This window comes from Nannospalax galili, unplaced genomic scaffold, assembly GCF_000622305.1.
Source record: "Nannospalax galili isolate Female #2095 unplaced genomic scaffold, S.galili_v1.0 scaffold1353, whole genome shotgun sequence".
In the NCBI taxonomy this organism is placed as follows: Eukaryota; Metazoa; Chordata; class Mammalia; order Rodentia; family Spalacidae; genus Nannospalax; species Nannospalax galili.
In genome coordinates, this window is record NW_008333501.1 from 1,211,746 (window position 1) to 1,225,205 (window position 13,460).

The 13,460-nt window shown below is 42.5% G+C and overlaps 1 protein-coding gene across 4 annotated transcripts in view; it reads left to right on the plus strand.

Moving 5' to 3' along the window:
* The first annotated feature begins 3,232 nt into the window (after positions 1–3,232).
* Positions 3,233–13,460, plus strand: part of Cyld (CYLD lysine 63 deubiquitinase) — a 70,016-nt gene continuing 59,788 nt past the window's right edge. For 3 of the 4 annotated variants that reach the window (XM_008828312.3, XM_029561213.1, XM_008828316.3), the window contains exon 1: positions 3,233–3,310. The gene's annotated coding sequence lies outside the window, so the exon portion shown is untranslated. Of the gene's footprint in view, positions 3,311–3,330; positions 3,399–13,460 lie in introns of those variants that run through there. The other variant, XM_008828313.3, reaches the window with a different exon arrangement.

Below are 13,460 nucleotides of genomic sequence, written 5' to 3' on the forward strand. Positions count from 1 at the left end.
TGTGCTGGATAGCTTTAGTGTCAACTTGACACACCTGGGTTGAGGGAGCCTCAGTTGGGGGATTGCCTCTATTGGACTGGCCTGTGGCCATATCTGAGGGGCATCTTCTTGATGAGTGATGTGGGAGGGCCCAGCCCACTGTGGGTGGTGCCACCCCTGGGCAGGTGGGCCTGTGTTGCATAAGAAAGCAGGCTGAGCAGGGGCCAGAGAGCAAGCCAGTAAGCAGTGTTCCTCCGTGGCCTGTTCTCCAGCTCCTGCTTCCATGTTCCTGTCCTGAGTTCCTACCTTGGGCTCCCTGATGAACTATGACCTGGTAGATGTAAGCTAAATAAACCTTTTCCTCCCCCAGTTGGAGGAAGGTCAGAGTATTTTGTTACAGCAATGAAGAAACAAACTAAGACACATATCATATATTTTCTGTTCCATTTGGAGTGCTCCCTCAACCCCTACTGACATCATCACTCCTCCCTCATTCTACAGGTGCCTTTTCAGCCCTCTGAGTGCCCCCTAACATGTGTTGGGCTGGACCTGACTATGCCTAGTGTGTCCACTGCCTCAAATAGAATTCTTATTTGACTGCTCTTTTTGGACTGCTGTATTATCTGTTGCTATGATAAGATACCATGATTAAGAGAGCTTAAAGAAGGAAGTTTACTTGAGCTTACGGTTCCAGAGGGATAGAGTCCATCATGACAGGAATGCATGGTGGCATGCCAGAGCAAAAAGAGGAGTGCTCATACTTTCAAGCAGGCAAGGAAGTGAGAGAGAGAGAGAGAGAGAGAGAGAGAGAGAGAGAGAGAGAGGAATCTGGCAAGGCTTACAAACTTTCAAAGCCTGCCTTCAGTGACACACTTCCTCCAGGAAGGCCACACTTCCAAAAACCTCCCAAAACAGCTCCACCAACTGGGAACAGAATGTCCAAATACTTGGAGCCTGTAGGGAACATTCTTTCAAGCCATCACAACCGCTCTTACCATAACTGTAACTGTAAGCCAGCCACTGTAGGCTTAATTCACTTTCCTTGCTAGAGACAGGTGAGGCATCCCTCCTGTCCACTGCTGTGTTTCCCTGTAGCTGCTGAGCAACTCAGTCAGTAGTCTGCATGAACCCAGGCCTAGGCTGAGGGTAGGGAAAAGATCGAGAGGGGCTGGAGTCATCTACAAAGACTCTTAGAAGACTCTGGCCTTTGGTTGTCCCTACACGAAGGGAGGATTGCGAAGGATGGAGGATGAACATTTTAGTCAGAGAAACCATTTAAACACTGGTAGGGAAATGACCCTGCTTGAAATTCAGGGAGCCTGGGTCTCAGGCCTGTCCTGTATGACTGACGGAAATTATTTTCCCTCTCTGGATCTTAATCTCCTTTCTGTAAACTGAGAGGCTGGCAAATGAAGAACTACAAATAATAAATAGCACGATGATGAATTGTTCTCCTGTTTCAGCCACTGGCATCCATGCCTTAAGCCTGAATATACAGCTTATGACAGTGTTATGTCAGCTCAGTTCTAGGCAGCCAGTACCAACTGATGGGGTGGTGACTAAGAAGTGCTTGTGTATTAGGTTTGGCTTAGCTGATCATCTTGGATCAAGTCAGCCCCTGACCTTGATTCAGTGAACATGTGACAGGAGGGGCTGAGTGGGATGTCCAGCCACTGCTGATGAGACAGCAAACCCTGCTGAAGCAGAGAACTTAACCATGTCAGATGCCCCTTTCAGAAAGAACATAAAGATGCCTGAGCCAGGAGTGACAAATCACTTGCCTCCAAGAGCCAACAGACAAAACCGAGGAGAGATGCGATCTGGGGGAAGAGAACAATGGTGAGGACCATGGCAAACTGAGAAAATTAGAGTTTTAAAAAATCCCCAAACTTGTCACTTCCTCAACTCCTTCCTCCTTACATTCAGGCTGAAATGTTCTCCCACACAGCCAGACTGAACCTCTGAGTCCTGCCAGTGTCATGGAGAATCCAGATCTATAGGGTAATGGTGTTTCCCAAGGCCACTGCAAGCCACTGTTGATTCTTGTCATAGTACCTCCCATTGGAGCTCAAGAAGCCTGGAATAGGATTGAGGGTTAGGTTTCAAAGGTGTCCATTTCATCCTGGGCAATTGTGGCCAGAAAACTGTGAACTTAGATCCACTGTTAGTAATAATATGTTCTGCTTGGTTTCAACTCCCTTGATCTTCAGAAACATGTCACTTTCCACTGGGAAAATTTGTGTCATGATTAAACACACACACACACACACACACACACACACACACACACACACAACACAATGTTAGACCACACACACACACACACACACATCCTCCTTTCTCAGTATTAATCACTTTCCCCCCGAATTAGTACTTAAATGTCAAAGGAGAAGAAATTAATTAACAGGACTATCCAGTACATCATGACTCTGGGACTGATTATAAAAAGGATTTCTTTAAATATTTTGAACACTTTTGGGAGTCAGAAGCCTCCTTTCTAATTGAAAGATGCTTAACTACACCCCAAATTCTGGCTAGTGGCCAGGGGTGCAGGGCTGGGTAAGGCAGAGCGTGGAAATCCCTTCTCTAGCCTTAGGAGTCTCCCTCCAACCTGAGATTGATGGAGACGGGGGGCGGGTGTTCGGAAACAGCAGGGGTCCCAGGCCACATCTAAGGGTAGGAAGAACTTTGACCTTTACTGAGCTCCTAGTGTTAGAAGCTCTAATATGGCATTCTACAATAACCCTGTAAAACTAACATCTCTGTTCTACAGATGAGGAAATTGAGGCTCACTATGACTGGGAGTTCCCCATGTCACATGGCGACAAATTGAGGAAGACACATTGACTCTTAGATGTGAGTCTAAGCTTTACTCTTTCATAGAATTGTGGAAATGGTTATTTCCAGCCCTCTGGACTGCTTCCCACCCCAGTTTTGACAGCTAAGGGGAGGTGGAGCTGAGAGCATCGCGCCCCGCCCAGGCCCAGTACCAGCCAATGGTGACGCGGCACCCGCAGCATTTCGTCCAATCAGCCCGCGCTCCTCGCCCCGCCCGCCTCCGCCTCTCCCTCAGCTTTCCCTTTGGCTCCACCGAGCTTGACCCAGCGGAAAGTCCCTTCAGCCGACGCCGCGCCGGCAGCCATTGGAGGAAGGTCTGTTCCACAGAGATCCAATCAGAGCGTGCTCCGGAACACATCTTGGGCTGCGATTGGCTGGTACGGCGGCTGCCTCTCCACCCCCGTCCCTCCCTCCCCGCGGGCGGTTCGGAGGCGGGGCAGGTGGGGGCGGGCCCAGGTAGCAGGTTCGGCTGCGCAGGGGCCGCAGGACTGAGGTAAATACCGGGCTGGGTGTGGGGCGCCGGGCCGGCCGGGACGCTGGCTGGAGGGCCGGGGTCGTGCAGCGACCGGCCGCCGAGGAGGGTGAGTGAGCGCGGCCGAGCGGCAGAGGCCGGGTCCCCGGCGACCCTGTCCGGCCTGGGCGCCTCGAGCCTCCCCGGCGACCGTCGGGCCTCGGCGCCCGCCCGTTAGCTGCCCCGGACCGCCGGAGCGGGCCAGACCCGGGAGCGCGGAGCCCGCTGTCGTCAGCCCCGGCTCCCTACCCCCAGTCACTGAGGCCACTGCGGGACCCCGGGGGCAGGAGGACAGGCAGGGAGGCGCGCGGGACTCAGTCTCCCTCCTTGGCCCGCCGTTGACAGGTGGGGAAACTGAGGTCCCGACCCTAACTGGCCCCCGACTGCCGCAGTGGGCACGGAGAGCCCCGGGTTGGGGTTCACGCCTGTGCCACTGGGGGATGTTGGTGGCTCCCCTCGAGGAAGATTAGTTGGGGTTGCGGCCTTGCTCGTGGAGTGTTCTGCTTTTTCTTTCAGTTTCCCCCTTCCAGGGGGAGAATGGTTTTGCACAGCTCGGAGTTCTGTAGGTCAAAGGGGTGCCCGGTTGAGACAGGTATCCTTGCTCCCTTCTTGTTTTATGGACAGACGGCCTTGGAGGAAAATCGTGAAGTCGTGAAGGGAGTTGATGGCCTTGAATTGGGCTCAGCTGGGTCAGTTGTCCGGTTATTCATGACCTTGGCATCTTTTCTGTTCCACCCCTTGGTATTTGTATGTTTTAGGGTGCTGGTCATCTTCCAGACACCAGGCCTCGCAATCTCCTAAGCCCCATTATCCCTGCCACCTTCCTCCCTCTGATTTTCCTTGGAAAGTTATCTCCTTAAAGGAGCATTCATACCTTGCTTTTGAGTTGGGGCTAATTAGGAATCTTAATAAGATTGTTCATTTTTGCAGTCATTGACTCCAGAGAAAAACCCAGGCCTCAAGAGGGTGTGATTCAAGTCTCAGTCTCCTGCACACCCCCTCACACCCCAAGTAGGTTGAATGGCCCCAAGAATTTAGCCTTCAGTTCCCCACTGGGTAGTGGGTGGATTTCCACTAGAACAGTATTAAGAGAAAATGACTTGCTGGAAATTTTTATTGAGGTTCATGTACTTTGAGTGTTGACAATACCGAGAACATTCTCTAATGTTCTGCTCCAAAACTTTGAGATATTTTTGCAAAGGAAGCCTTGTTTGGAGTGGTAACTTCTGTGAGGAGTTGATAAGGTCAGACACTTGTTATATAAAATAATAGCGATTCAGGAGGAATCATTTTTGTGGTCTGCATACCTAAACTGTGGTTAAGCAATTTAAAGATGTCTTTAATATAAGAAGGGAGTGATTATCTTCCTCATCAAACTATGTTAGTATTTTGCTCCTGGTTTGGACTCTGATCTAAAATTTCTTTTTTTAACATTATTTTTATACAATGTTATGAATGTCACAGATGGTGTGAGGTTCTAGGAAGCCAGTTTCAAATGAATCTCAAAGCAAGTTGGTTTCATAATTGTGGCATTTTCCTTATTTGTTTCTACTTACACATGTAGCAAGTAATAATATGAAAATTGTGACTTCATTTATCCAGAGAATTAGTGATATTTTAGCAAAAATAATTTTTCTCATTCCCTAAGTCTTTCATTAATCTAGAAGAAACTTTTAATCACTAAACAGATGAGGAAATAGCATTTTGATTTCACTGTTAGCACTTAAGCTAACCAAGCTTCTGGTCTAGTTCCTGGAGGTAGAAAAGAGAGTGGAGTTACAGTTTGAGAGTGCAGTGGCTGGGCACAGGAGTTTTCTGTTCTTCTGAGGTGATCCTGTACATGCAACTGCCAGATTTTTTTTTTTTTAATTCTACTTGTTTTAGGGACCCTTGTTGTCACAAGCTAGTCTCTGAGGAAAATTAAAACTGACCTTTTCTTTTCTGGTCCTGAAATCTCTATATTTCTGTTTAGCTCTTTAGGCTTGTAACAAGTTGTTCTTTTAGTGAGACATGGTTCTTTCTTAAAATGATACTGATTCTAGCGGCTTTGAAATATTTGGAAAAAGATATCTTTTTTCTTGGGCGTTCATGCCAACCTGCCTACTTCTTTCCATTTTCTATCAAGGCAGCATTTTAGTATTGTAACTTTTATACTGATTTAGAAAGCTTCCCATGGCTTTTCAAAACAATCAGCCTACCTCAGGCTATGCCAGAAGTTCTTGAATTACACCTGTGTTTGTGAGATTCTAATGAACAATACAACCTGATCACTTGACCATCAAAATGACACTGTATCTGCTAGATAAGTTAACAGTGGTCATTTTAATGTAGCTAGTGATCCTTTATATTGTCTGTGTTTTTAGAACTTGGAATTTCTGATCTTGACTATTTTATGTAAGACTCATTTCTTGATCATCTTTCCATTTTATCCATAGGAAATTGTTTATTTAATATAATGATTTCATCTTAATTAAATCCTCCTTTACTTAGAATTCAGACTGTCAACAAGCTCAGATAACCAGATATGATTTCAAATCTCTGTGGTGCTTTACTGTTTCCCCTCTCCAGTGTCCTCAAAAGAAAGGCTTCTATTCATCCTTATTTTAGGCTAAATAATTCAGGGCTAAACTATTGTATTCCAACTCTGATAATCCTCAGTACTTTCTGTAATTATCAAAATATTCTTGATCACTCAGTTATCCAATCTGAAATAAGATAATATTTAGAAGAGTCATTTGTGGTACACTCCCCTTCACAGTGATTCTGCTTCCGCAGTAAGAAGAGAGCACAGATGAAAATTTCTCCTTTTGTACCACCCCCTTTTCATTTTGAATTTGGTGGGACTTCTTGGGTTGTGGCCTGACAATCCCGACCTGTATTTACAGCAGAAGCTGAGTGAGGTGGGATGACTTGTGGAAAGCAGTCACTATACCATGAATCTCTGCAGTTTCAGTGTCTGACTTTGTCCTGAGTGCATCAGCATACTAACCCTGGTCCATAAAGAACTCACAGTGTGACTTTGTTCTTTCCCTTCATATTGCCTTGGTCAGATTTTTGTTGGGGTTACAAGGTTTTAACTATTGTGCAGATCCCAGTGGAGTGAGAATGTTGGCATTATATTCATACTCAGTGGAAGGAAGGATGTGTGAACACATTTCCACTGTGATATTGATATTTTGAGGTGATAACTGGTCATTCAGTTTATCATTATGTGCATGCCTACAATGCAGCTATAAAGTTCCTCTTTCAACTTTATCATTTGCAACAAGAGGAATTAATTTTAATGTGTTTCAAATCTATTCTTAATGTATTCCTTCTAAATGAGGAAAAGTTACTTGCCATTTATTTTTGGCTGCTACTTTAAACAATATTTTATAATGTTTCCTTTGGCTGTTCTAGTGGTCTGTCATTACTTATCCTGTTATTGTGTATAAGCTCAGTCCCACTTGGGCAACTGTAATTGTGCAAAAATTTACCACTCTTTATTTAGTTCTCTTTAAAAAATTGTGATTGAAAACTGCTATTTATTGACATGAGCCTTTTTATAAACCAAGCCAAATCATTTTTTTACTGTGGACTACTACCTCCCTTAAATGAGCTACAAAAGACAGTTTTGTAATGAAATTCATTTAAAATATAATATCCTGATACATTATGTACAGTACTTTATTTTGCTTTGATAATATCTTATTAGCACTAATTTTTAATTTTCAAATTGTGGCATTAGTTGTTAGGCTATAGAATCAATAGAATACGTAGTTCTGATTTTACTAAAAGATAATCAGTCACATTTAGAAAATCCTAAAATTAAAAAAAATTATTTTTAGAATAGAATTGTTGTGAAATGTTTTTGACTCAAAATTTTGAAATGCATATTTTGAGAACCAGAACAGCAGTTCACTGTTTTCACATTGCTTTCTGGCTCCTCAGCCTCTGGAGGCGATCTAATGGTCCCTTTGTGATAAGGCCTATGCGTGCTACTCCTCAAGACCCTTCCCAGCAGTTTCTGCTCCTCCTTGTCTTTGCTTTGCTTTTTCAAACACACAAGTATATCTCAGCATCCCACTTCTTAGAACCGATTGGAAGTAATATGTTGGAAAGCAGCAAGGCTGTAAAAAGAGTCAAATGTAGACTGTAGGAAACCGCAAAAAATGGCTGATTACAAGAGAGGACATTAAGGATGGATGTAGATCTATAGAAAGCAGGAAAGACAGCCAGAGGACAGGATATAAAGCCTTTTAACAAAGTAACAACAGCCTTCCATATTGAGATTTACAAATAATTTATATTCCTAGTGATAACAGTAATCAAGAAAAACTAATTTCCTTGTTTGAGAAAATGCTGACATTTTAACAGCATTTAGTCAAAACCCCGAACACTTACCTTGGCTCTTCAAAGGCACAGAGCCAAATTAAGGGGTTGGGTAGGTTTCCGCATACCCCTTTTAAGGGAGTTTGGTTACATGGTGCCCACAGGTGTGTTACATAAGCAGCAGTTATAAATTGGTTTCATTCCTGCGGAAGTAGACAGTGCCCTCAAGTGGAACTGAAGCAGCTCACACAGAAAAAGGCAGAAAGAAGAAAGCAGTTGGTGCTGCCTTTGCCTCTGTCCTGATAGAATGAATGGGCATTGTGGTAAAGTTGGTTTGAAGGGAGCGATTCAGACTGTTGTTGGGTAACCTGTGTCTGTCATTTGGGCTTGCAGAGGAACAGATGTGTAAAAACTTCACTGTGATGGAATACCTCATTACCTGGCAATGTTTCCTAAAAGAAATGCTATTCTGTGTATGGTCTTGTCAGATTATATGATTATTAAGCCAAACAATGAGTTTGATTCTCTAGTTTTAAGTATACTTATTCTTTAATTGCAGGAATAAAATAGATAAATACGATAGTCCTCTATTAATTGCTACTTTTAGCCACAATAATGGAAATAGATACCTCCATCTCAAAGAAGGATGAAATAAATACTGACTGTGTTTGAAAGCTAGTCACATTTTTATGACAGATTACATAGGAACTATTCTTTTCAGAAAATTAATTAAAATAATGAAGCCCTTAATTTGAATGAAATTGTGTTATTGATTAAATTTGTTCTTTGATAATTTCATATATGTATATGATACATTCTGATTACTCTCACCTCCTACCCTCTCATCTTCTTCCCACTCCAGTCAACCCCCCTCCCTCCAGGTCCCTTTCCCATGTTCCTGTGTTTTTGTTTTTGTTTTGTGATCCACTGAGGTTAACCAGCTCAGGTTAACCAGAGCTGTCTGTGTGAGTATGGGTATTGGACTATTCAGTGAATGGGCTCACCAGTGGATACACATCTGAAGATAATAACTCCCCTCCTCTAGAGTTATCTTTAGCCAGTAGTTTAGCAGGGAGGAGTAAAGTCCCATTAGGTCCTCCTCAATCCATGACTGGCTGTTGACAGGTCCAGTCTCTTGTACAGGCCTGGTACAGGAAACTGTGGCTGCTGTGAGTTCATGATTGTAATGGCTGTGTCATGGCCGGAAGATAACCTTTTTCCCCTTTCCCCCTGGCCTCTGGCTCTTTTACCCCCACCCCCTTCTTCTATAATATTCCCTAAACCTTAGAGAGGGTGGTATAGATGTTCTGTTCAGGGCTGAACACTCAACTGTCCCTTTTTCTCAGTACCTTGAGTAGCCAAGAGTCTCTTCGTTCACCACTGAATTCATTGTGAAAATGAACTTCTCTGATTAAGGCTGAGGGTAGCATTTGTCTATGAGTATAAACACAGATATTTAGAAGGCAGTTTGAGACACCATGTCAATTTAGGTCAACAGCACTAATAAGTTCTCTAAGGCCTATGACATCTGTATGTCATGGGTTTCTGGCTAAGTTTATAACACAAAGCATGGATTCCTTCCTTTGGAGCAGGTCTCAAATCCAATCATCATGTTTGTTTGTTCCCATTGCAGTTATGCTACTATTGTACGTATAGGTGCATCTTTCCTGGTGGGTTGGTATTGTAGTTGGTAGGGTTCACAGCTGGGTAAGACCATAGATGTCTTTTCTCTCCCAGCAGGCTGCATAGCACTTTTGGCATTATGAAAGCTAGTCAGCAAGAAAAAGCTTCCAACTCAGTTCCAGTTTGGTTTCTTTGTATCTTACAACCAAGTGTGTGGTGTGTTCAGCAACAAAATCTTATTATCTTGTTCTGGTGGGCAACCAAGAGGGATGGCAAGAGCCTGTATTGTTTTGGGGGCCTCTGGGACCACCATGACCATAAATTCATAAGGTAGTATTCCACATGTGGCACTAGGATTTTTGTTTACTTACTCCTGGCTTCTAGAAGCAGCATTATCCAATGAATCACAATATTTTTTGAACTATAATTTTTAAAATTATATTTTTAATTGGCTTACAAAATATATTTCCAACTGGCAAGATTGCTTAGCAGGTAAAGGTACTTGCTGCCAAGTCCGATGACCTGAGTTGGAGCCCTGGAACCTACATGGTAGATGGAGAGAACCAGCTCCTGAAAGCTGTCCTCTGATTTCCTCACACACATGTGTGAGTGCATACACACACGAACACACACATACACACGCAAACACACATACAGTAAATATTAACAAAAGAAGTCAAAATAGATTGTCACAGTTTTTTCATACACCCTTCATTTTGGTTAACCCTTCCCCTCAATCTTCCCTTTTCCTACCCCCATCACTGCTTAAACCTTTCTACCCTAGCATCCTCCCTTTCTGCTTTCATATCACCTGTGTTCTACTAACCCCTCTTCTTTTTTAAATTTTAAAAAATATTTTATTATTTTCAGTTTGTGTGTATTCGTGTATTGCCTGCATGTAGGTAAGTGCACCCGTGTCATGAAATGCCTGTGGAGGTCAGAAGAGGCCGTCAGATCCCCTGGGACTGGAGTTACGGACAGTTGTTAGCTGCCATGTGGGTGCTGGGATTCGAACCCGGGTCTTCTGCAAGAACAACCAGTGTTCTTAACCACTGAGCCACCTCTCCAGGCCCCCTGACCCCTCTTCTTAAAGAATCTTTCTTCAATGCCCCCTTTCTAGTTTTCTGGCTTCTACAGGCACACCAAGATAAATACAGGGCTCTAAAGAGTTGAGGCTAGGCACCTGAAGGGGAAAAAAAAAAGAAAAAAGAGTTGAGGCTAGGATCCACACAGAAGAGAGAACATGCAGAGTTATCTCTCTAGGTCTGGGTTACCCCAGTATAATTTTTCTATTTTCATTCATTTACCTGAAATTTTCCTTTTCTTTACAGATGAATAAACACCATTGTGTATACATACCACATTTTCTTTATTTATTCATCCATTGTTGGGCATATAGACTGATTTCATTCCCTAGCTATTGTGACTAGATCAGTAGTGAATATGGATGAGCAAGTATCTCTGTCATTCTTTGGGTATATGCTTAGGAGTGGTATAGCTAGATCGAGGGTAGTTCTATTTCTAGCTTTTGAGGAACCTCCACACTGATTTCCATAGTGACTGTACCAGTTTACACTGCTACCTACAGTGAATAAGGGTTCCCCTTTCTTCACATCCTTGTCAGCATTTGCTGTTATTTGATTTCTTAATGATAGGCATTTTGTTAGGGGTGAGATGTAATCTCAAAGTAGTTTCAATTTACATTGCTCTGATGGCTAACGATGTTGAATACTTTTTAAAATGCTCAGTAGCCATTTGTATTTCTTCTCTTGAAAATTCTTTGTTCAGATCTATAATATAGCCCGTTATCTTTGAGGATGTCATACAATGTGTTTTGATATCTTTAATCCCTCCATCATCTCCTCTCAGATCCAACCTCACCTCTCTAACCTCTACTTCATGTCCTCTTTTTTAAATATTAAAAGTAAAACTATTTTTATTCAGTTTCATAAGAGATAAACTCTGTCAAATGATTAATGTAAAAAAACAACTTTACACTGTAAATGTGCCTTCTGAGTGAAAACCTTGAGTGCTTTTACCAGAGTTAAGTATTCTGATAGCATCAACCAACATTAAGGGAGACTGTTATGAAAAATGTGCTACAGAGATTTAAGTCCCACTGATTAAATAGAAAATAAGCCAGAAACACCCTCCTTCATCCCCAGCAATTCTCTGATATCACACACAGTTCTAATTTGTAACCTTTTTTAAAAAATAAATGATTTATTGAGAATTTCATACATGCATATAAGGTGTTTTGGTCAAATCCATGCCCACTCCCTCCCCTCCAACTCCTCCCATATCTCCCCATCACTTTTTTTCTGATAACTTCATGAACTCATTCTTCTTCTTTGATTTTATTTATGTATTTATGTATTTATTTATGGGGCTTTTGACTCCTCTGACATTCCCCCCTCTGAAGAGGTAACCCTAAAATATTTCAAGGATTAGATAAAAGCTTCCAAATATTTTTGATATTTTTGGGCTTTGGAACAGAGTATGTTGCTAAGAGGCCCAAGGACATTGTGAGTTTTAGCCAAGAAACTGGCTACTTTTCTTCCAACCCTGTAAGATGCTATCTTTCCCCCTCCCAGCAGCCATCAATTGCCAAAACTTCCTTAGGCTGGTTTGGGATTTCTTACCCATTTCCCCATGTCTATGCTTGGATTTTGTCCTCTGATTAGAGCTTCCAAAGGACTTGTACACGCAGTCTCCATTGCTGTGAGTTCATAAGAGTAACTGACCATCTGTCTAGAAAACTCTGTTTCCTGGTGTTCATCCACCCTCTTTGGCTCTTGGAATCTTTCCACCTCCTATTCCACAACAATCCCTGAGCCTTGGGAAGGAGAGGTTTGAAATAGCTGTCCTAGGGGCTGGAGAGAGGGCTCAGCAGTTAAGGGCACTGACTGCTCTTGCAGAGGAACTAGGTTTGATTCCCAGCACCCACATGGTGGCAAGCAACCATCTGTAACTCCCACATAATGGGAGAAAATCTTCACCAGCAACACATTTGACAGAGGTTTAACATCCAGAATATATAACGAACTCAAAACACAAAGCATCAAGAAAGGAAGTGACCCAATTAAAAATGGGCTAAGGAGCTGAACACAGAGTTCTCAAAAGAAGAAATAAAGATGGCCAAGAAGCATCTTAAAAGGTGTTCAACATCACTAGTAATTAGGGAAATGTGAATTAAAACCACTTTTTTTTGCTTTGAAGAATTATTATTTTTTTAATCATTATACGTTTTAAAATTTTTAGTAACTACATGATTAGAAGCTTTTCACTACAGCTTTAACATGTTCAGTAACACACTCCAGAACAACAGTACATCTCTTTCACAAGTGGGTGCAAGTTTCTAGGTTCACAGTTGATTTAATATAGTTATATATTATTGAACTCAGTATAAGCCCTGTAAGACATAAAAGTGGATGAGTTTTTAACCTTTAAAAAAGATCTCCATTTCATTTTAGATATATTGTCCCTTGCAGAAAGACTTGTCGTTTTTGCTACCAACACTGAGATGTTGGCACATGCATCTCTAATCTGTATGCATCTGATAATTACTAGTCATAATCGGTTGCACTCGGACCCTTGGCACCTGTGTATGTCTATGAAGTCATTGGGTGGATTTCAGTGGTAATGTTTATCACCTCTACTAATTAGCATGACATAAATTTCTGTGCTTCCCCTCAAATACAATACATTTTAAAAAAAATTGTTGATTTTTTTTTTGTGTGTGTATATCACACAGAACATTCCAAATCACCTCATTTGACTATACACCCAATTCCCAGATAGCACCCTCCTGTAGCATCCCTTCCCCTACTAGAGCCCTTATACTCCGATATCCCTGCTACTGTCTGCTGTGTTGTTGACACCCCCAGCCATTCCCCACTACTTGCCCTTCTGAGGAATCTAGTCAGCCTATCTAGAGGTCTTTTTTTTTTTAAGGAGGGCCAGCTTTCATTGTCTAGCAGTAATCAGTTTTCAATATTCCTTTAGATAAGATTAGGGTCTGCTGTTCATTTTCCCAGTTTTATGCTGGGTTACTATCTGGGAGTCCCTTGGGCCACCCTGGCCAATAACTCAAAAGAAGGTATCTCCTATCTGGCATTGTTGCTTGTAATGTAGCCTTTAGCTATACATATGGACTCTTAAAAAATTATATTGGCCCCTTTAATCTTTGGTTATACTT